We start from the raw sequence: 20691 nt of genomic DNA on the forward strand, positions 1-20691 counted from the left end.
CCCTTTCTTTTTTCTCTTCTTGTTTTATGGCCTGTTTATCTTCTGTTTCCTTCGTCTGTGTTCACCCCTGGGAAATCCCCGTTATTTGCATCGTTTTTCTCACTATCCTTATTTTTATTACTATTTGCATTTTCGAAAGGTGCTTTTCCCACTGATAAAGATAAATTCCACTCCCTTACTTCCTAAAATTATGGGACAAACACTCTCTAAAAAGGAGCCCTTTGTCAAAGCCCTGAAAAACTTCCTTAAAGACCGTGGAGTAAAAGTAAAGAAAAAAGACCTAGTGCAATTTTTTCTCTTCATAGAAGATATTTGCCCCTGGTTCCCTCAGGAGGGGATTATTAGTGAAAAGAATTGGGCCAGAGTAGGTGATTGTACGGAAAATTATTATGAACAGTATGGTCCTGAAAAAATCCCTACTTCTGCCTTTTCTTATTGGAACTTAATAAATGAGACTCTTAAGAGGCAACAAAGACAGCCAGAGACTCAGCACCTTGTTTCCGAATGTGAGACTTTTTTGAGGAAAAGGTATAAGAGTTCTAAGGCTCCCTCAGTCTGTAGGAATGAGGCCCCCCCCATGCAGGAGGCTGACTCCTCAAATTCCGCCACTATAGACTCTGACCATCCTGCTCCCCTATCTGAGCCCTCCCAAGCAAAGGCGCCTCCGAGACTTTATCCTGTGATTTCTGGCATCTCTGATCCCCCCCCTCCAGAATCCGAATTCCTGCCCCCGGAGGACGGGGCTATCCTGGAAAATGAGGTGTCGAGGTATCAGCCCTCAGCCCCTTGGCCCCCGTCAGAAAAACAGCCACCCCCTTATCTGTCCCACGCCACTGCCTTTTTTAATTCCTCCTATGACACCAGTGAGACAGTCCGCCAGCTTGCCCAGGACACTGCTGCTTTACGCGCAGTTCTCCAACAGAAGCAGGAATATGTCCAACTTTTGACTCAAATAAGGCAGCTGGATAAGGAACTTGTGAGTGCCCTGCAGCCTTCTACCCTCTCTCGAGGACCTAGCCTCTCTCAAGGGCCTAGTAAGAAAAGCTCAGTCTCTCCTTCACCCCGCCACACTCTAGTTTTAAAACCCGTGGCTGCCTTCCCAGTTATCAGGTCCCATTCTCGGGCCCTCAATTACCCCACCTCCACCACGGCTCGACCCGATGATGATTCCTCAGATAGAGAAGCTGAGGAGGCCTATCAGCCTGAGGAAGGGGCACATCCTGAAGAGGTAAATCCCCCTCAGGACAGAACTCCTCAAGCACCAATCTGCCAAAGCTACAATAGATTAAAATTTGGGGACCTGAAAGATTTAAAGGCTGCTGTCTCTTCTTGCGGCCCCACTGCTCCTTTTACGCTTGTCCTTTTGGACTCCCTTAGTGAGGGATGGCTCACACCGAACGACTGGTTCTCAGTCGCTAAGGCTGTCCTGAGTAGAGGAGACTATCTCTTGTGGAAAACAGATTATTCTGATCAATGCCAAGACATGGCGCGCAGCAATGTCTCGGCAGGAGGCTCTTCTTCATCCTGGGTCTTTGCTAAATTTCAGGGCCAGGCACCCTTCGATTCTAATGAGGTACAGGCTCAATTTCCCCCAGGGCTGCTTGCCCAGATACAAACGGCTGCCCTCCGGGCCTGGAGGAGGCTTCCCTCTAAAGGGTCAATAGTAATATCCCTAGCTAAGGTTTGTCAGGGAGCTAATGAACCCTATAGTGATTTCATTGGGCGCCTCACGGAGGCAGCTGAAAAACTTATGGGAAGCGAAGAGACAGATAATGAGTTGATCCGCCATCTGGCCTATGAGAATGCTAACTCCACCTGCCAGGCCGCACTCCGCCCCCATACGCGTGGGAAGACTCTTTCAGAATACGTCCGGCTATGCTCAGATGTTGATCCCACCACCCAAAAAATAGGGCTTGCTATAGGGGCTGCTTTCAAACAACTTGCCATTCAACCAGCGAACAGCCAGAACAAGTTGTGCTTTGGCTGTCAGCAGCCTGGACATTTTTCAAAAAACTGCCCCAATAAAAAACCTCAGCCCAGACCTAAAACTCCTTGTCCTGTGTGTAAACAGGGCTTCCACTGGATGTCAGAGTGCCGCCAGAGGGCCGGGCCAGGAAACTGGATTCGGGGCCAGCCCCAGGGCCCCCAATCTACTCCCCCTCCCATGACTGGGGCTCCTCAAAATCATGGGCCGTTCAGCCTATCGGCGTCCAATCCATTTGCAGAGCCATCCCCTACTCAGCCGGATTGGACCTCTGTGCCACATCCCGCACAATATTAAAGAACAGGGCCCGAGAATCCCTAGTTCTCATAGAAAAGGCGATTGAAAATCATTTTTTTTTGCTTTCTAGATTACCAGCAACCCCATTGTCAGGGGGATAAGACCAAAGATAATGTGGACATCTGTAGGGCAGGTTCAGGAATCTCAGTGTGAATGTGGTGAGTGGGGTGTGCTCCCGCGTGAAAGAAGGACCGGTCCGAGCAAGTGCAGGAGTGTGCTTTGTGCGTGTGCCTTTAATGCTTGTATTTGTCTCATTATCTTTCCCGTAGTTCTGCTTATTATTATCAGCAGAGAAGGTAGGAAAATGTAAGATTATGTGGTTAAGTGTTTAATAATATCAGGAATGAAAAAGTATATCACTAAGGTAGCCTATCCCCAAGTTTGATAAGAAGATACTAGTTCCCCGCCTCAGAACTAATCTTGACCAAGAAAGAAAAATGCTAGCATCTGACCACCTTAGGTTTCAACAATTTTGAAAAGGTTTTGCCAGCTTATATAAACAAAAGCGCTTTCTAGACCCATTTTTAACAGGCAGGGAACTGGCTGGTCAGGCAGGGAAACGGGGAGCAATGTTCCCAATCGGCCGACAGGGCTTAACTTTGCCCTGGGGACTGCTCCTTCCTTTCTCGGTCTGTCAGTTTTCTCCCTGCCATTTCTGAAGGGTCAGATCAATTGATCAACTGCAGACGTGTGCACATGTACATGTGGTGTTTTTAGTGAACTTACTGTCTGTCTGTTTGTCTGTCTGTGGAACACTCGAGTGTTAGAGCTAGTTTGAAGCCAGTAATTATTAGACCTGGGCAGATAAAATCAAGGGAGATCAGAGTGATATGAAGCCCAGCAATTTAAAAGATCTAGGTATCTTTGGAACTTGTTAAATCAGGTTAAACAAAGATTTCTAATTAGAATGTGGCGCCTACAACGAAATTGAAATTTTTAGTCTAAATTTCTTATTGGAAGAACATTAATAGTTATTAACAGTTGAAATTCTTTAGAATTCCAGTATCTGTACTATCTAGAAAAAGCTACAGAACTAGAGCCAGAAAACTAAAAAGTGAAATAAGAATTCAGAGAGTGCAAGGCTTTATCTTACAAGCCTCAGTCAATTTTAATGAGGAATTTAGCTGTTTTTCAAGCAACAGAGGTACAGAAACCCTCAAAATAAATAAAGTTTTCTTATGTTTCCATAAACATTGACAGTCCAAATGTTTTTTTTTCTATGCTATTATCAAAGTTTGGTTTAAAAAAATATATATATATATACACCCAAAGGGCTCTTTATGTGTTTGAAAGCATGTTTGTATTGTAGAATTGTTAAAGTTAGAAAGCTCATGATTTGAACTAAAGTACAAAAACTATCAAAATTAAGTCAAAGAAAGTTTTTACCGTGTTTCACAAAAATTGATGGTCCAAAAGTCTTATGCTATTATATCAATGTATATATTTATATCTGCACTGGGTTAGAATTATTTGACCTAGAGAATCTTGTGAGTTGAAATAATTGTGATCTATGAAAACAGGTTCAAAGAATAATGCTTCAGTTTAAAATATTATTTTCTAGAGTTGCAAAATTGGTTGAAAAACTTATTGTACCTGTGTTTTATTTGATCTCTGAGACTTCTGGTAACTAAAATTTTTAAAGCTACTTAGCTCAGGATTATAAGGGGTTAATCTCAGTTGTCACTTTGGGAGTTTTTAAAGATTTTCCCTGGATCCACCCATCCCCCTGCATTCCCAGCTCAGCAAGCTCTGCCTCAGTCAGACTGGATATGCAGACCCTCCCTAACCTCAACAGTGAATTCTAATCACACTTTTGCTCAGCAGATAAGACTTGCTAATTTAGTTTGTTAACTCTTCTAGGTATCTGGCTCTTGCAACTTTATAAATGAGAAAGGGCTTGGAAAAAAACTGATCCTTATACTTGCATTAAAATCTGACGAACACACAAAAAAGAAATGGTGGGAAACCTTGTAGGAGGAAAGGTCTCTGCTTATATTTTAACAGATGACAGGCCTACTAATCCATTCTGGATCCTGCTACGGCCTCATCTGGAGTAAAATTCATCCTCCTGGCTCAGTCTCCAGACCACCTGAGACTCCAACACTCCAAACTTCAGCCCAGAGCAGATCTCAGCTGGAAGTCACAAGAAAATCTAAAGAAGATTCAGCAAAACAGAACCCAAATGGGGAAGCACAGGCTGAATTGGCCTGAGGACTTAGTCTGGGATTTACGGTACCAACCTAATCCTGAACTTCAGAGAATTTTGTACACCAGTGTAGAATCCTTACTGTTTCATGGTAATCGATGAGTGTTTTAATCTTGAAAAGTGTTCCTAGAAATCAGAATTCTAAAGATGTCTCCAGGTTAATATATGTTGTAAGAACTTTAGTTGTGAGTATCTTTAAAACTTTTTGAAAATCTATAAGAACCGATATAATGTTTGTGACTGCAGAGTAGTTTTGCCATGTTAAATAAGATGATTGTCAACTTGTGTCCAAACTTGTGAGATCATGTTGTACCAATTTCAGTGAGTTTAAACTTGTGGGATGACTATAGATGTATGTCTTAAGTCAGAAAGATAATGTATGGAGATATCATCAGTGAAAAGTAGAAAAGCAAAGTGCAATTGTTTTTGAAATGGAAAAGCTACAGGATGTAATGGATGTAAAGGAAGTTTGAGGTTGTGTTTTGAGGAAAAGAAACTAATCAATCTATATTGTTGTAAAAACTGTTTAAATATATCTGCAGAATTGTTCTAGTATCCAGACTCCTGTTACAGTGCTCTTAGATCATGGAAAAATCAATGTTTTCAACATGGAACTATATAAATTTTATGTGATGGTCACTGTACTTCCCTGAATCCTATACTATGAAGGAGACTCTTTATCCCCACAGGTAACCCATCATCCCATTCAGGAGAGGAAGGTGATATCCACTCTAACCATAGCCACGCTGTTTGGAACTGGACTGGCAGGAGCTGGGACTGGTATCAATTCACTCACAACCCAACGGAGCAGATTCTCATCCCTTCGAACAGCTACTGATGAGGACCTGGAGAGGATCGAAACCTCCATCAGTCATCTCGAGACATCCCCCAGTTCCTGTCTGAAGTGGTGTTGCAGAACAGGAGAGGACTGGACTTATTATTGTTGCAACAGGGGAGGATTATGTGCTGCCCTAGGGGAGGAATGCTGTTTTAATGTTGTTTTTTTTGCAGATCACACAGGAGTGGTCAGCGATTCCATGGCTAGCTTAGAGTAGGATTTAAGGTTACTTACTCCCCTTGTTGGGTCCACTGTCAGCTGTATCATTGTTAGTTACTGTTGGCCCTTGTGTTTTTAATCAAATCTTGGCTTTTATTAGACAACAAATTCAGCAACTAGAAGCCAAGCCTATACAGGTTCGTTATCATTGGCTTTGATTTGCAGAACACTGACGCCTCTGTTCAGATTCATACCTCATCTTCCCCCAGTTCTCTACCTTGAAGGATGCCGGGCTCCCAAGGATTTCTTCTAGTGGATCAGGTTGCCAGGCAAAGCACTGCAAGGGAGGGCTGATACCCGGGCCCGGCTCCCTGTGAGGTATTCCGGTATAGCATAGAGGTTACTCCAAGACTAGGGACTGATGGGGCCTGTGAGGAGCCCCCTGCATAGACCCGATCATCCCTTCCCTCCTCTCCCTGCAAAAATGGAGTTTTTTTGTCACAAGGGATACCGGACAATGCCTCCCCTGACCACAGTTAATTTAAAACAAAACAGGGGGAGATGTAGGAAGCCATATTTCAATCCTGGCTCTTATCTTCAAGTAAGACAGAGCCTGGCACTTCTCAAACAGGGGCCTAATTAAAACTTCTCTAACAAGGTCGCCGTTACTGACCTTACTGACCTGACCATTCCACTAGCCGATACCCGTGCCTGACATGATAGATGAACATGTCACAGTCTGTGATTGACTACTGTTTGTACGGGGTCCGGACAGGCATACCACTACCTGCCTCCCAGCAGGCAAGTAAAAAATGCTGTAACTGCCAGTGAATAAAGCTCTCTATCTCCTTTTCTCCTCCTCCCTCTGTCTCTGCGTCTGTTCATTCGGCTGCGTCCCCTCCTCAGCCCCACAAAGGGTCCTACCTGCTGGACAGGGCGGGACCCTCACACTTTCCTCTTAGGATAATTTTTTTGTAGCATTTTCAGCGATTTTTCATAACAAACAATACAAAATATGTTATTTTGGCTCTGCTTTGAGGCAGAGCTTGGGGTTTGAGTTGGAAACATCTGAAATATGGTGGTGGGAAGGTGTAATGATTGTGGGATTTGTGTTTGAATATCAAATGTGATCAAATATTGTGAACTACTTTGTAAAATAAAAAAAAATTAAAGAAAATTTGGCATCCACTTTGTTTGCACTAATAGAAAATCCACCTAGGAAATAGATTCAGACATTTTCCTGCTGCTGGGCTCATACCAACCTCCTCATTCCAACGGTCGGACCCCACACCCCACACAGAGAAACACACAGGAACTCCAATCACAGGGATCTTTTGCATTTTTCTTCCCAGAAGACATGGAAATTGAGCATACTTAAGCATGTATTTTAAGCACCACACAACCCGGGGTGCTCTCTGGTGAATGACTCAGTGATTCCCCATCTAGCTGAACCCCAGGACTGCTTTGGGCTTGTTGCATACTCAGGCTGATAATTTCTTGTTGTAACAAGAAATATAAAATAAAATTATTTTGTACCTACTAAGGGGGACTTAGGAGTGTGTGGGAATGCTAGTGTCTGCAACCGAAATAGTGAGCAATGCAGCCAAGTGTGCTGACATCACAGCTAATGTATGGGACCTCAGAGAGCCAGCGTGCGTATGCCACCCCATTCATCTCTGGAACAACCCCCACACAAATGGAATAATTTGTGCAAAAATTTTGGAGGGGCCAAAGTGATAATACAGCAGATAGGGCATTTGTCTTTCATGCTGACAACTGGCTCTGACCCTGGCATCTTATATGGTCTCCTGAGCACACCCAGGAGTAATTCCTAAGTGCAGAGCCAGGAGTAATGTCTGAGCATTGCCAGGTGTTGCCAAAAACAGCACAAAACCAAAAAAACATGTTGTATTGGTCTTTATAACAACCAACATGAAGTAAACTATTTTGTGCCTGCTAATGGAGCAGGCTTGCGGGGTCAGTGGGAAACTGGGGACTTTGGAGGAGGGAAGAACACACAGGTGGGCGGACACTCACCGCCTGACACAACTGGATTATAAGCAATTTAATAAATCACGGTGCTTAGATAAAGTTTCAGAGAAAAGCAAAGGAACCTATTCCAGGGGTTAAGGGGCAAATGCAACCTTGTTCTGTGCGGCACACACGGGCCTCAGAGCACCCCCAGGTGTGGTGCTGGAGACCCTGGGGCTCACTCAGAGGCCTCCTGAGGCTTGGGAGTCCCTATCCCCAAATGAGAAGGAAAAATAAAAATAATTCAGAAAATAAATTGTGGAAGAGTACATGATAGTGAGTTTTCTGTTGAAATATTGAATGTAAATCAAAGTAAAGAGAAATTAAAGTGAAAATCACCAGCCTCACAGATGGGGAAGGGTGGGATGGGAGGTATACTGGGGTTCTTGGTGGTGGGACATGTGCACTGGTGAAGGGATGGGTGTTTGATCATTGTATGACTGAGACTTAAGCCTGAAAGCTTTGTAACTTTTCACATGGTGATTCAATTAAATATTTTTTTAAAAAAGAAAAGAATATCCTTGGGTGGGGCTAGAGCAATAGAAAAGTGGGTAGGGCGTTTGCCTTGCACATGGCTGATCCTGGGTTGATTCCCAGCATCCCATATGTTTCCCTGAGCACTGCCAGGGGTAATTCCTGAGTGCAGAACTGGGAGTGATCCCTGTGCATCACCAGGTGCGACCCAAATAGCAAAAAGCAAAAAAAAAAATCCTTGGGTGTTAGTCTCCCATTATGTTACTTTATATTCCACAAATGAGTGCAGTCCTTCTATGTCTGTCCCTCTTTAACTCATTTCACTTAGCATGATAATCTCCATGTCAATCCACTTATATGCAAATTCCATAACTTCATCTTTTCTAACAGCTGCATAGTATTCCATTGTGTAGATGCACCAGAGTTTCTTTAGCCAGTCATCTGTTCTTGTCCACAGATGAATTTTTTCCCAGATTCTGACTATTGTAAACAGTACTGCAATAAACATACAAGTGCAGATGTCATTTCTACTATACTTTTTTTTGCCTCTCCGGGATATATTCCCAGAAGTGGTATTGCTGGTTCAAATGGGAGCTCAATTTCTAATTTTTTGAGAAATGTCCATACTGTTTTCCTAAAGGGCTGAACCAGTTGGCATTCTCACCAGCAGTGGAGGAAAATCCCCTTCTCCCACCATCCATGCCAACAGCAGTTGCTTTTGGGTTTTTTTTGATATGGGCCAGTCTCCATGGTGTGAGATAACATATCATTGTTGTTTTAATCTGCATCTCGCTGATGATTAGTGATAAAGAGCATTTTTTCACGTGCCTTTTGGCCATTGGGATTTCTACTTTGAGAAAGTTTCTGTTCACTTCATAGCCCCACTTTCTGATGGGATTGGATGTTTTCTTCTTGTAGAGTTCAACCAATGCCTTGTATATCCTTGATATTAATCATTAATAGATGAGTTTTGGGTGAATATCCTTTCACATTCTATAAACTGTCTTTGGATTCTGTTCACTGGTTTTTTTAAACATATTTTTGATGGCTTTTTGGGTCACACCAGCGATGCTCAGTAGCTACTCCTGGCTCTGTATTCCAGATTTCCTCCTGTCCATCCTTTGGGAACCAGATGGGATGCCAGGAATTAAACTTGGATTGGCCATGTGCAAGGCAAGTGCCTTACCTGCTGTACTATCGCACTGGCCCCTGGTTATTGCTTCTTTTGAGGTACAGAAGCCTCTTAGTTTTAAGATAGTCCCATTTGTTTAACTCTGCTCTACTTGCTTGTTCAGTGGCATGTCATCTTTGAAGATACCTTTAACTTCCATGTCATGAAGGATTTTGCTGACATTTACTTCTATGTACCTAATGGATTCTGGTCTTATGTTGAGGTCTTTAATCCATTTTCATCTGACTTTTGTGCTTGGTGTTATGTAGAAGCCTGAGTCCATTTTTTTTGCATGTAGTTCCCCAGTTTTGCCAGCATCATTTGTTAAAGAGGTTTTCCTTACTCCACTTCACATACCTTGTCCCTCATCAAAGATTAGATGATCATATATTTGAGGGTGTGTGTAAGGATATTCAACTCTGTTCCAAAGGTCTGTGGCTCTGCCTTTGTTCTAACTCCATGCTGTTTTAATTATTACCACTTTGTAGTAGAGTTTGAGGTTGGGGAAGTTGATGTCTCCCATCTTCTTTTTCTCAAGAATTGCTTTAGCTATTCGTGGAGGTTTACTGTTCCATATGAATTTCAGGAGTGTTTGATCCACTTCTTTGAAGAATTTCATGGGTATCCTTATAGGGATCGCATGAAATCTGTGCAATGTTTTGGGGAGTATTGCCATTTTGACAAAGTTATTTCTCCCAATCCATGAGCAGGGGATATGTTTTCATTTACTTTTTCCTCATTTATTATTTTGTGAAGTAGTGTTTTGTAGTTTTCTTTGTACAGGTCCTTTTCCTCTTAGTTAAGCTGATTCTGAGGTACTTGATTTTCAGAGGCATGATTGTGAATGGGATTGCTTTTTCCATCTCACTTTCTTCTCTCTCATTATTTGTGTGTGGGAAAGCCAAGGGTTTTTGTGTATTGATTTTATGGCTTGCAACTTTACTATACAAGTCTATTGTTTCTAGGAGCTTCTTGGTAGAGGCTTTCTGGTTCTCCAAATATAGTATCATATCATCCGCAAATACTGAGAGCTTCATTTCTTCCTTTCCTATCTGTATGGCCTTAATATCTTTTTTCTTGCCTAACTGCTACTGCAAGTTTTTCCAGTATTATATTGAACAGAAGTGGTAAGAGTGGGCATCCTTGTCTTGTCCCTGATCTTAGAGGGAAGGCTTTTAGTTTTTTCACATTGAAGATAATGCTTGCATAGGCTTAAGGCTTATGGCACTGTTATTTTTTCTTTTGTTGATATGATGGATTATGTTGACTGATATTCAAATGTTAAACCATCCTTGCATCCCCGGGATGAATCCCACTTGTTGTGGTCTATGACCTTTTTGATGAGTTGTTGGATTCTATTTACTAATATTTTGTTGAGGATCTTTGCATCCATGTTCATCAGGGATATCAGCTTGTAGTTTTCTTTTTTTTTTTTTTTTGCGGTGTCTCTGTTTGCTTTTGGTATTAGGGAAATATGTTCCTCATAGAAACTGATTGGGAGAATTTCTGCTTCTTCAGTTTCCTGGAAAAGCTTGAGAATAACTGGCAATTGGTCCTCTTTAAAAGTTTGGTAGAATTCACTAGTGAATCAATCCGGGCCTGGGCTTTTGTTTTTGGGAAGACTTTTGATTACAGTTCAAATTTCCTTGATAGTAATAGGTCTGCTCAGGTATTTCAAATCTTCTTGGTTCAGTCTTGGGAGATTATAGGAATCCAGGAATTTATCCATTTCTTCTAGGTTCTCTTGTTTCGGGGCACAGAGATGTTCAAAGTAGTCTCTGATGATCCTTTGAATTTCTTTGGTGTCTGTTGTGATGTTCCTATCCCCCTTTTCATTTCCGATTCAGTTTATTAGGGTTCTCTCTCTTTCTTTCTTTGTGAGTCTTGCTATTGAGGTATGTTTTGTGACCTAGAAAGTGGTCTATTTTGGAGAACGTCCCATGTGCACTGAAAAAGAATGTGTATTCGTTTTTTTTTCTTTGGGGGGGGGGGACGTGAAGTCCTGTGTACATCTATTAGCCCTTTCTCTCTATTTCTTCCTTCCTTCTTCCTTCAGTGTTTCCTTGCTGAGTTTTAATCTTGTTGATCTATCCAGAGATGATAACTGTGGGGGCTGGACTGAGCCATCAGGATGAGCCCATGTAGACTGCACCACACACAGGCAGGAACTAGGGATCCATGAAAATGGGTGAGATTTCTCCTGTGTCCTGACTGGTTTGGATGAAGCAGAACATCTTTTCCTTTAAGCTGCCTTCAGTAAATAATTTGTTTATTGAAAGAGTCAGTTTTCCTTTTTTCACAGATGCCTGGTTTGTCTTTGACATGCAGATTTCAGGTGCTAAACCCAGCCTGGTCTTTGACAAGCATATTCCAGGTGCTAGCCCAGCCTAGTCTTTGGGATATAGATTCCAGATGCTGCCTGGTTTGTCTTTGGGCTGCAAACCCAGATGCTTGTAGTCCAGGAAAGGTTTTGGTTACAGTTTGGGTTCTGTATCTGTTTCCAGAGGCCTAAATCCACTGATTTGCAGACAGAAGTAAACAATACATGCCTTGCTGCCTCAATGTTCTTTCTGTAACTTCATTTGATGACGTCACTGTATTGAGCCTTTTAGAGGTAGGATGGTAATAAAAGAAGATCTCAGGACCTTTTGTCACAGGATCTGAGCAAGTCCGGGCCATACAAGAAATATCATTTCTCTTGTGTTCCTTGTCTCAGACCCTCTGACTGAACGAATGTTCACTCAACAGATTAGCTGGTGTTGAAGTCTCCAACTACTATTGTGTTGCTCCCAATGTCCTTCTTAAAATCTATTATCAGTTGTTTTAAGTACTTAGCTGGTCCCTCCTTGGGTGCATATGTTTAGAAGTATAATTAATTCCTGCTATACATATCCCTTGATTATTAAAATGTTGTCCATGTTGTCCCTTCTAATCTTTCTCAACCTGAAGCCTATGTTGTCAGATACTAGTATGGCCACCCCAGCTTTTTTTGAGGGAGTTGTTTGCTTGCAGGATTGTTTTCCACCCTTCGACTTTGAGTCTCTGTTTGCTCTGACTGCTTACATGTGTTTCTGGTAGGCAGCAGAATGTTGGGTTCAGTTTCTGAATCCAGTTTGCCATTCTGTGTCTTTTAATTGGTGCATTTAGACCATTGACATTGAGAGAGATGATTATCAACAAATGGAGATTGAGATGTGAGTCCAGAGTGCTGGGAAAGGGGAAAATAACAGCGCCCTTGGAAACCATGCCCCCTGCCACACTGTAGGTCCTGAGGGATGCTGGGAGGTGTTGCCCTCAGCATTCTGGGTTGGGATGTGTGCGGGGAATGGGTCACTGTCGGGGAGGTCCACACAGCTGATGGAAGGAGCTGGCAGGGCTGGAAATAAACTACCCCTCCGCCAGGTACTGGGCAAAAGTTATTTAATAATGTTTTAAGGTAGAATTAAGGAAGAAATTAAGGAATCCACCTTATTCTAGCAAATTTAATGTTTTTCAAGTATCGCCAAAGCAAGTGTACAATGTACAACTTAGTGTTGAGGCTAAGATTGCTTACTTGAAGACATTAAAATAACATCATGTCAAACTTGCATTCTTTTTTTTTTTAATTTTTTATTGTGGAAAGTTACAAAGTTACAAAATTTTCAGGTTTAAATCTCAGTTATACAATGCTCGAATACCCATCCCTTCACCAGTGCTCATATTCCACCACCAAGAAACCCAGTATAGCTCCACCCTGCCCCCTCACACCCCAAACCCCCCCCCACGCCCCTAGCCTCCCCACCCTAAGCCCCCCCCCGCCTGTGTAACTAATAAATTTCACTTTACTTTCACTTTGATTGCATACAATATTTCAACAAAACTCACTATTATTGTTTGGAGAGTCTCTCCCCTAAAGTCAGACCTGCTGAAAAGGAAGCATTAGATAATTTGTTTTCCATTGCTGAGGATGAAGAAGTATGAGGTCGAGTGACCACACTTAGCGGCCTCTCAGTTTTGGGTTTCTGTAATTTAGTATTTTAGTAACTAAGTCCAGAGAGATATCTGCCAGAAGTTGCATCGTTGCAAACTTGTACTTCTCAGTTACATTATATTCCACATATGAGTGCAATCTTTCTATGTCTGTCTCTTTCTTTCTGACTCATTTCACTCAACATGATACTTTCCATGTTGATCCACTTGTATGCAAATTTCATGACTTCATGTTTCCTGGCAGCTACATAGTATTCCATTGTGTAAATATACCAGATTTTCTTTAGCGAATCATCTGTTTTCGGGCACTCTGGTTTTTTCCATATTGTGGCAATTGTGAACAGAGCAGCAATGAACATGGAAATGCAGATATCATCTCTACTATACCTTTTTGCCTCTCCGGGATATATTCCCAGGAGTGGTATTGCTGGGTCAAATGGGAGCTCAATTTCTAAACTTTTGAGAATCGTCCATATTGTTTTCCAAAAGGGCTGAACCAGTCGGCATTCCCACCAGCAGTGAAAGAGAGTCCCTTTCTCCCCACATCCACGCCAACACCGGTTGCTTTTTTTGGGGGGATGTGGGCCAGTCTCTGTGGTGTGAGATGATATCTCATTGTTGTTTTGATCTGCATCTCCCTGATGATTAGTGATGTTGAACATTTTCTCATGTGCCTCTTAGCCATTCGGATTTCTTCTTTGGAAAAGTTTCTGTTCATTTCATCAGCCCATTTTTTGATCGGGTTGGCAGTTTTCTTCTTGTGGAGTTCAACCAGTGCATTGTATATCCTTGTTATCAACCCTTTATCGGATGGGTACTGCATAAATATCCTTTCCCATTCTGTAGACTGTCTTTGTATTTTGGTCACTGTTTCTTTTGAGTTGCAGAAGCTTCTTAGTTTGAGATAGTCCCATTTATTTATCTTTGTTTTCACTAGCTTAGCCAGTGGCGTGTCAGCTTTGAAGATACCTTTGGCTTCAATGTCGTGGAGGGTTTTGCCGACCTTATCTTCAATGTACCTTAGGGATTCTGGCCTGATGTTGAGGTCTTTAATCCAGTTTGATCTGATTTTTGTACATGGTGATAGATGGAGGTCTAAGCCCATTTTTTTGCATGTAGCCATCCAGTTTTGCCAGCACAATTTGTTAAACATGCTTTCCTTGCTCCACTTCACATTTCTTGCTCCCTTATCAAAGATTAGATGATCATATATTTGGGGGTGTATGTCATAGTATTCAACCCTGTTCCATTGGTCTGCCGCTCTGCCTTTGTTCCAGTACCATGCTGTTTTAATGACTACCGCTTTGTAGTAGAGTTGGAAGTTGGGGAGGTTGATTCCTCCCATTTTCTTTTTCCCAAGGATTGCTTTAGCTATTCGTGGGGGCTTATTGTTCCATATGAATTTCAGGAGCGCTTGCTCCATTTCTTTGAAGAATGTCAAGGGTATCCCTATAGGGATCGCATTGAATTTGTACAATGCTTTGGGGAGAATTGCCATTTTGACAATATTAATTCTTCCAATCCATGAGCAGGGGATGTCTTTCCATTTCCTCCTGTCCTCTTTTATTTCCTGAAATAGTGTTTTATAGTTTTCATTATACAAGTCCTTTACCTCCTTTGTTAAGCTGATTCCGAGGTATTTGATTTTTTGAGGCGCAATTGTGAATGGGATTGCTTTTCTCAGGTCACTTTCTTCTCTCTCATTATTTGCATATAGGAAAGCCATGGACTTTTGGGTATTGATTCTATAGCCTGCAACTTTACTGTACGAGTCTATTGTTTCTAGGAGTTTCTTGGTAGAGGTTTTAGGGTTCTCTAAGTATAGTATCATATCATCTGCGAATAGTGAGAGCGTGATTTCTTCCTTTCCTACCTGAATGCCCTTAATGTCTTTTTCTTGCCTAATTGCTATTGCAAGTACTTCCAGTACTATATTGAACAGAAGTGGAGAGAGTGGGCATCCTTGTCTCGTCCCTGTTCTCAGAGGGAAGGCTCTTAGTTTTTCCCCATTGAGGACAATGCTTGCCATAGGCTTGTGATAAATGGCTTTGACTATATTGAGGAAGGTCCCTTCTATACCCATTTTGGCTAGTGTTTTCATCATAAACGGATGCTGGATCTTGTCAAATGCTTTCTCTGCATCTATTGATATGATTATATGATTTTTATCTTTTCTTTTGTTGATATGGTGGATTATGTTGATTGATTTCCGGATGTTAAACCATCCTTGCATCCCCGGGATGAATCCCACTTGGTCGTGGTGTATGATCTTTTTGGTGAGTTGTTGAATTCTATTTGCTAATATTTTGTTGAGAATTTTTGCATCTGTGTTCATCAGGGATATTGGCCTGTAGTTTTCTTTTTTTGTGGTGTCTTTGTTTGCTTTTGGTATTAGGGAGATATGAGCCTCATAGAAACTGTTAGGGAGGGTTTCTGTTTCTTCAATTTCCTGGAAGAGCTTGAGAAGGACTGGCAAAAGGTTCTCTTTAAATGTTTGGAAGAACTCACTAGTGAATCCGTCTGGACCTGGGCTTTTGTTTTTGGGGAGACTTTTGATTACCATTTCAATTTCCTTGATGTTAATTGGACTATTCAGGTACTCCAGGTCTCCTTGGTTCAGCCTTGGGAGATTATAGGAGTCGAGGAATTTATCCATTTCTTCTAGGTTCTCTTGTTTTGTGGCATAGAGATTTTCAAAGTAGTCTCTGATGATCTTTTGAATTTCATTGGTTTCTGTTGTGATGTCCCCCTTTTCATTTCTGATTCGGCTTATAAGGGTTCTCTCTCTCTCTTTCTTTGTGAGTCTTGCTAGTGGTTTATCAATCTTGTTTATTTTCTCGAAGAACCAGCTCTTGGTTTCATTGATCTTCCGGATTGTCTTTTGGGTTTCCATGTCATTAATTTCTGCTCTAAGTTTTATTATCTCTTTCCTTCTGCCTGGTTTTGGCTCCTTTTGTTGGTCCTTTTCTAAGGTCTTGAGCTGTGAAGTCAAGTTATTTATGTGGGCCCTTTCTTCCTTCCTGAGATATGCTTGCAGAGCTATAAATTCTCCCATTAAAACGGCTTTAGCTGCGTCCCACAAGTTCTGGTAGCTCGTGTCTTCATTCTCATTTGTTTCTAGGTACCTTTTGATTTCTTCCTTGATTTTCTTCCTGACCCACTCATTGTTCAATATTGAGCTATTTAATTTCCAGGTGTTTGATTTGGTTTTCTGCATCTGTCCACAGTTAAGTTTTATCTTCAGTGCATCATGGTCTGAAAAGATAGCTGGTACAATGTCTATCTTGTTGATTCTGTTGAGGTATGTTGTGTGGCCCAAAGCATGGTCTATTCTGGAAAATGTTCCATGTGCACTGGAAAAGAATGTGTATTCTTTTTTTTGGGGATATAAAGCCCTGTATAGATCTATTAGCCCTATCTCTTCTATTTCTTCCTTCAAAGCCAGTATTTCATTGGTGAGTTTTAATCTTCTAGATCTGTCCAGAGGAGACAGTGCGGTGTTGAAGTCTCCAACTACTATTGTGTTGCTCAAGATGTCCTTCTCGAGGTCTCTTAGCAGCTGTTGTAGGTATTTAGCTGGTCCCTCATTGGGTGCGTAGACATTTAGGAGTGTGATTTCTTCCTGATGTACACATCCCTTGATTAATAAAAAGTGCCCTTCACTATCCCTTCTAATCTTTTTCAACCTGAAGTCTATGTTGTCCGATACTAGTAAAGCCACCCCGGCTTTCTTGAGGGAGTTGTTTGCTTGCAGGATTGTTTTCCATCCTTTGACTTTGAGTCTGTGTTTGTTCTGGCTATTCAGATGTGTTTCTTGCAGGCAACAGAAGGTTGGGCTGAGTCTCTGAATCCATTTTGCCAGTCTGTGTCTCTTAATTGGTGAATTCAGACCATTGACATTAAGGGAGATTATTGTTATGGGATTTTGTGCCGTCTTTGTGCAAGGATTTGTTGTGCTTGTAGGGGTTGTTCTTGTCTTACAATAGCCCCTTTAGTGCTTCTTTTAGGTTTGGTTTTGAGTCTATGAAATTCCTGAGCTGTTGTTTATCCCCAAAGTAGTGTATGATTCCTTCTAGTTTGAATGAGAGTTTAGCCGGATAAAGTATTCTTGGTGAAGCGTTGATTTCATTGAGTTTTTTCACTATATACCACCATTGCCTTCGAGCTTGGAGGGTTTCCTCTGATAGATCTGCTGTGAGCCTAAGGGGTGCTCCTTTGTATGCGATTTCCTTCTTGGACCTTGCTACTTGGAGTATTGTGTCTCTCTGGAAGATGTCCATCATTGTAACTATGATATGTCTTGGGGTTTTTCTGTTAGGATCTCTTTTAGCTGGCATTCTTCGGGCGCCTTGAATCTGGATGCCTGCATTGTCCAGCTGTGGGAAGTTTTCCGCAATGATTTGTTTGACTGTGTCTTTTTCGTTGGTGTTGGTTCCCTGTGGTTCTGGTAGTCCAATGATTCTAATGTTGTTCCTCTTGAATTCATCCCCTAGGACTCTGATTCTGGCTAGAGCTATTTTGAGGTCTCTTGCCATGGTTTGATGTTGCCTGTAGGCCTCTTGCAGCTCATCTTCAAGCATACTGATTCTGTCTTCGGCTGCAGTCATCCTATTGTTGAGGGCAGCCATAAAGTTTTTGATTTCATGTACGGAATCCTTCATTTCTTTTTGAAGGTTTTTTATTTCTGCTCTCATTTCTTCCCGTATTTTGTCGGCTGTCTGTTGTATTGTTTCCGCCAGGTCTTCCTTGAAGTTGTCCATCTTTGCATTGAGTTCATTGAACATGTTGAGGATTTCAAGTCTGAATTCTTTCTCAGAGAGGTCAAGTTTGTAGGAAGCGCCCATTGAGGTTTCCGGACTCCTTTGATCGTCCTCTGGTTGCAATGGGGATTTTCGCTGTTTCTTCATGTTGTTTGTGGTGATATGAAAGAGGGCCCTTGATGATGAGTGTCCCTGTTTCCTTTTGTTGCGAAAAAGGATTGTGGATAGGCTCAGTTAATAGTGGTTGGCTTTTTACTTGCCGGTTGTAGAACCTGGTCTCCTACTGAGATGTTTCCTTCAGTTCTTATGTGAAGTCTTGTGTTTTATTGTCCTACTGCTTGCGAATAGCTAGGATGTTAGTCTTAGATAGGATGTTGAGGAAACTACTTTCTGCTGCGTGAGCTTTGGCCGGCCGGCAATGAGGCCACACCCACTTTTCTTAGGCCACGCCCCCTGGCGGTTAGGCCACGCCCCTTTCCCACAACCTGACAGCGGTCAACGTGCTGGGGTCGAGTGAAGGCCACTGGGCCGGCAGTCCGGAGGGGAGGGAAGCCCGGGGTGCTCAGGGCCGCGGAGCAGGCTGGGTCCAAACTTGCATTCTGATACTTAAAAAGATATCAGTTCAATTCAAAAGATTCAAAAAGCATTGTACTGGTACTATATGTGTGGCCAGGAAAAAGACAAAGAGCTTACTTTTCTATATTTCAAAAATCATATGTGTACATACAGCGACATTAGTGAAAGTTTCCCACACACTAAAGAGAGACCACTCTTTTTTTTTTTTTTATTAAATTTTTTATTGAGTCACCATGTGGAAAGTTACAAAGTTTTCAGGTTTAAATCTCAGTTATACAATGCTCGAATACCCATCCCTTCACCAGTGCTTATATTCCACCACCAAGAATCCCAGTATAGCTCCACCCCACCCCCTCATACCCCTAACCCCCCCCACGCCCCTAGCCCCCCCACCCTCATTCCCCCCCCCGGCCTGTGAAACTAATAAATTTCACTTTACTTTCACTTTGATTGCATACAATATTTCAACAAAACTCACTATTATTGCTTGGAGAGTAGAGAGACCACTCTTTTAAACAAAGTTTCTATGACAGTATTTTGTGATAGTTATTTTAAAAGCACACTTTCTAACCTGTTTTGCTCTATCTTGCTACAAAAGGACATGAAATAGATAAATTTTGTCAAGACACAGATCATGCCTAATTTTGAAAGCCCTTTTCTTGAGATATCAGTGTGAAAGTATTTAATTAAATATATAAGACTGCTGCTTTTAAAATAATTATAAAAATATACACAGAGTAAAACATCAACTTTTCTTTTTTTGACATAGAATACAAATAAAGGCTTATTGTATAAAACTAAGGCCTTACACATTTCCAACCTCAGAAGACTAGGTAATCTTAACTCCACGAAAAATTCACTCTTCCTTCCTCTCTCATCCATCTCCAATTATCACAATGCCCAGAACGAATGCTACCTAAAATAAGAAAAACAACCTATAAATAACACCAAGTCCTTTAAACACAACAATCTCAAATGTTATTTCTTGGTCCAGGTAGTCTTCATGGCGTGGGATGGTGCGATCTTTAATCCCCGTCAGGCATCCCTGGCAGCTCCAGCCTGACCATCGTTTTCAAATTCAACAAAAGCAGTGTCATCTCTTCCAGGTACCAAATGCACTTCTTTAAAACCAGGGACTTGATTAAACAGCATGGATAACATCATCTCATTAGTCTCTTCTGGTAAATTATTGAGGAATGAAATATAGTTTGAAGGGTAGTCAGGAACCTGAGGATTTTGTGCTAATTTCCTTGTGTATTAGCTGAATTTGGGTTCCCAGACCGGGCTTCTTATTTACAATTGCTGCAGTCTGCTCCACAGTTTTGGCTTTTTCCTTTTTTTTTTTCTTATTTTCTCTCAGCAAAAGAGCCACGCATCTTAGATATTATATCAGAACCTATTTTTGCATTCTGGATTTACATTCGTTTACCACAAAATGGAAATCCTTGTAAGTGCCTTAAGGCATTAGAGGATGAACCAAGTTCCTTAAACATAACAAAAGCTTGTCCCCTCATCTTCATGGTCTTTAAAGCCACAATATCTACCTCAGGGCCAAACTGAGAAAACAGGGTATATAGGCATCTCTTTAGTCTTTCTTTCTAGATTTTGTCATTCATATTATTGATAGAAATTGTACAATTTGGTCTAATATACATTTTTTGAGTCGGGGGACCATATGGGATCATGGGAATCGAACCTAGGTCAGCAGCATGCAAGGCAAATGCCCTACCCACTGTGCTATCGCTTCAGCTCCTTATTCTTCCTTTTACTGGGAAATTTACATTTCTGCCACTCATGTAACACTTATTTCCTCAAAATATATCCCCCTTTTCATCATATATTAAAACAGATATGTTTGTGACAGTTGTACCTCAACATACACACAACATACACACATGTACAAGCACACACTTCTTACTTCTGTCATTATAATGTCAATGAAAGGAAAAGAAGGGGCCGGAGCGATAGCACAGCAGGTAGGATGTTTGCCTTGCACACTGCCGACCCGGGTTCGATCCCCGGCATCCCATATGGTCCCCCAAGCACTGCCAAGAGTAATTTCTGAGTGCAAAGCCAGGAGTAACCCCTGAGCATCGCTGGGTGTGACCCAAAAAGCAAAAAAAAAAAAAGCTCTTCCCAGTTTTGGGGCTGGAGTGATAGCACAGTGGGGGGGAGGGCGTTTGCCTTGCACGCGGCCAACCCGGGTTCGATTCCCAGCATCCCATA

The 20691-nt window shown here is 41.8% G+C and overlaps 1 pseudogene; it reads right to left on the reverse strand.

Annotated features, from left to right (window-relative positions):
- Positions 1 to 19443: 19443 nt before the first annotated feature.
- LOC129402491 (U2 small nuclear ribonucleoprotein B''-like) lies at positions 19444 to 20120 on the reverse strand (annotated as a pseudogene).
- Between the last annotated feature and the right edge of the window lie 571 nt (positions 20121 to 20691).

Source organism: Sorex araneus, chromosome 2 (genome assembly GCF_027595985.1).
Source record: "Sorex araneus isolate mSorAra2 chromosome 2, mSorAra2.pri, whole genome shotgun sequence".
Lineage (NCBI taxonomy): Eukaryota > Metazoa > Chordata > Mammalia > Eulipotyphla > Soricidae > Sorex > Sorex araneus.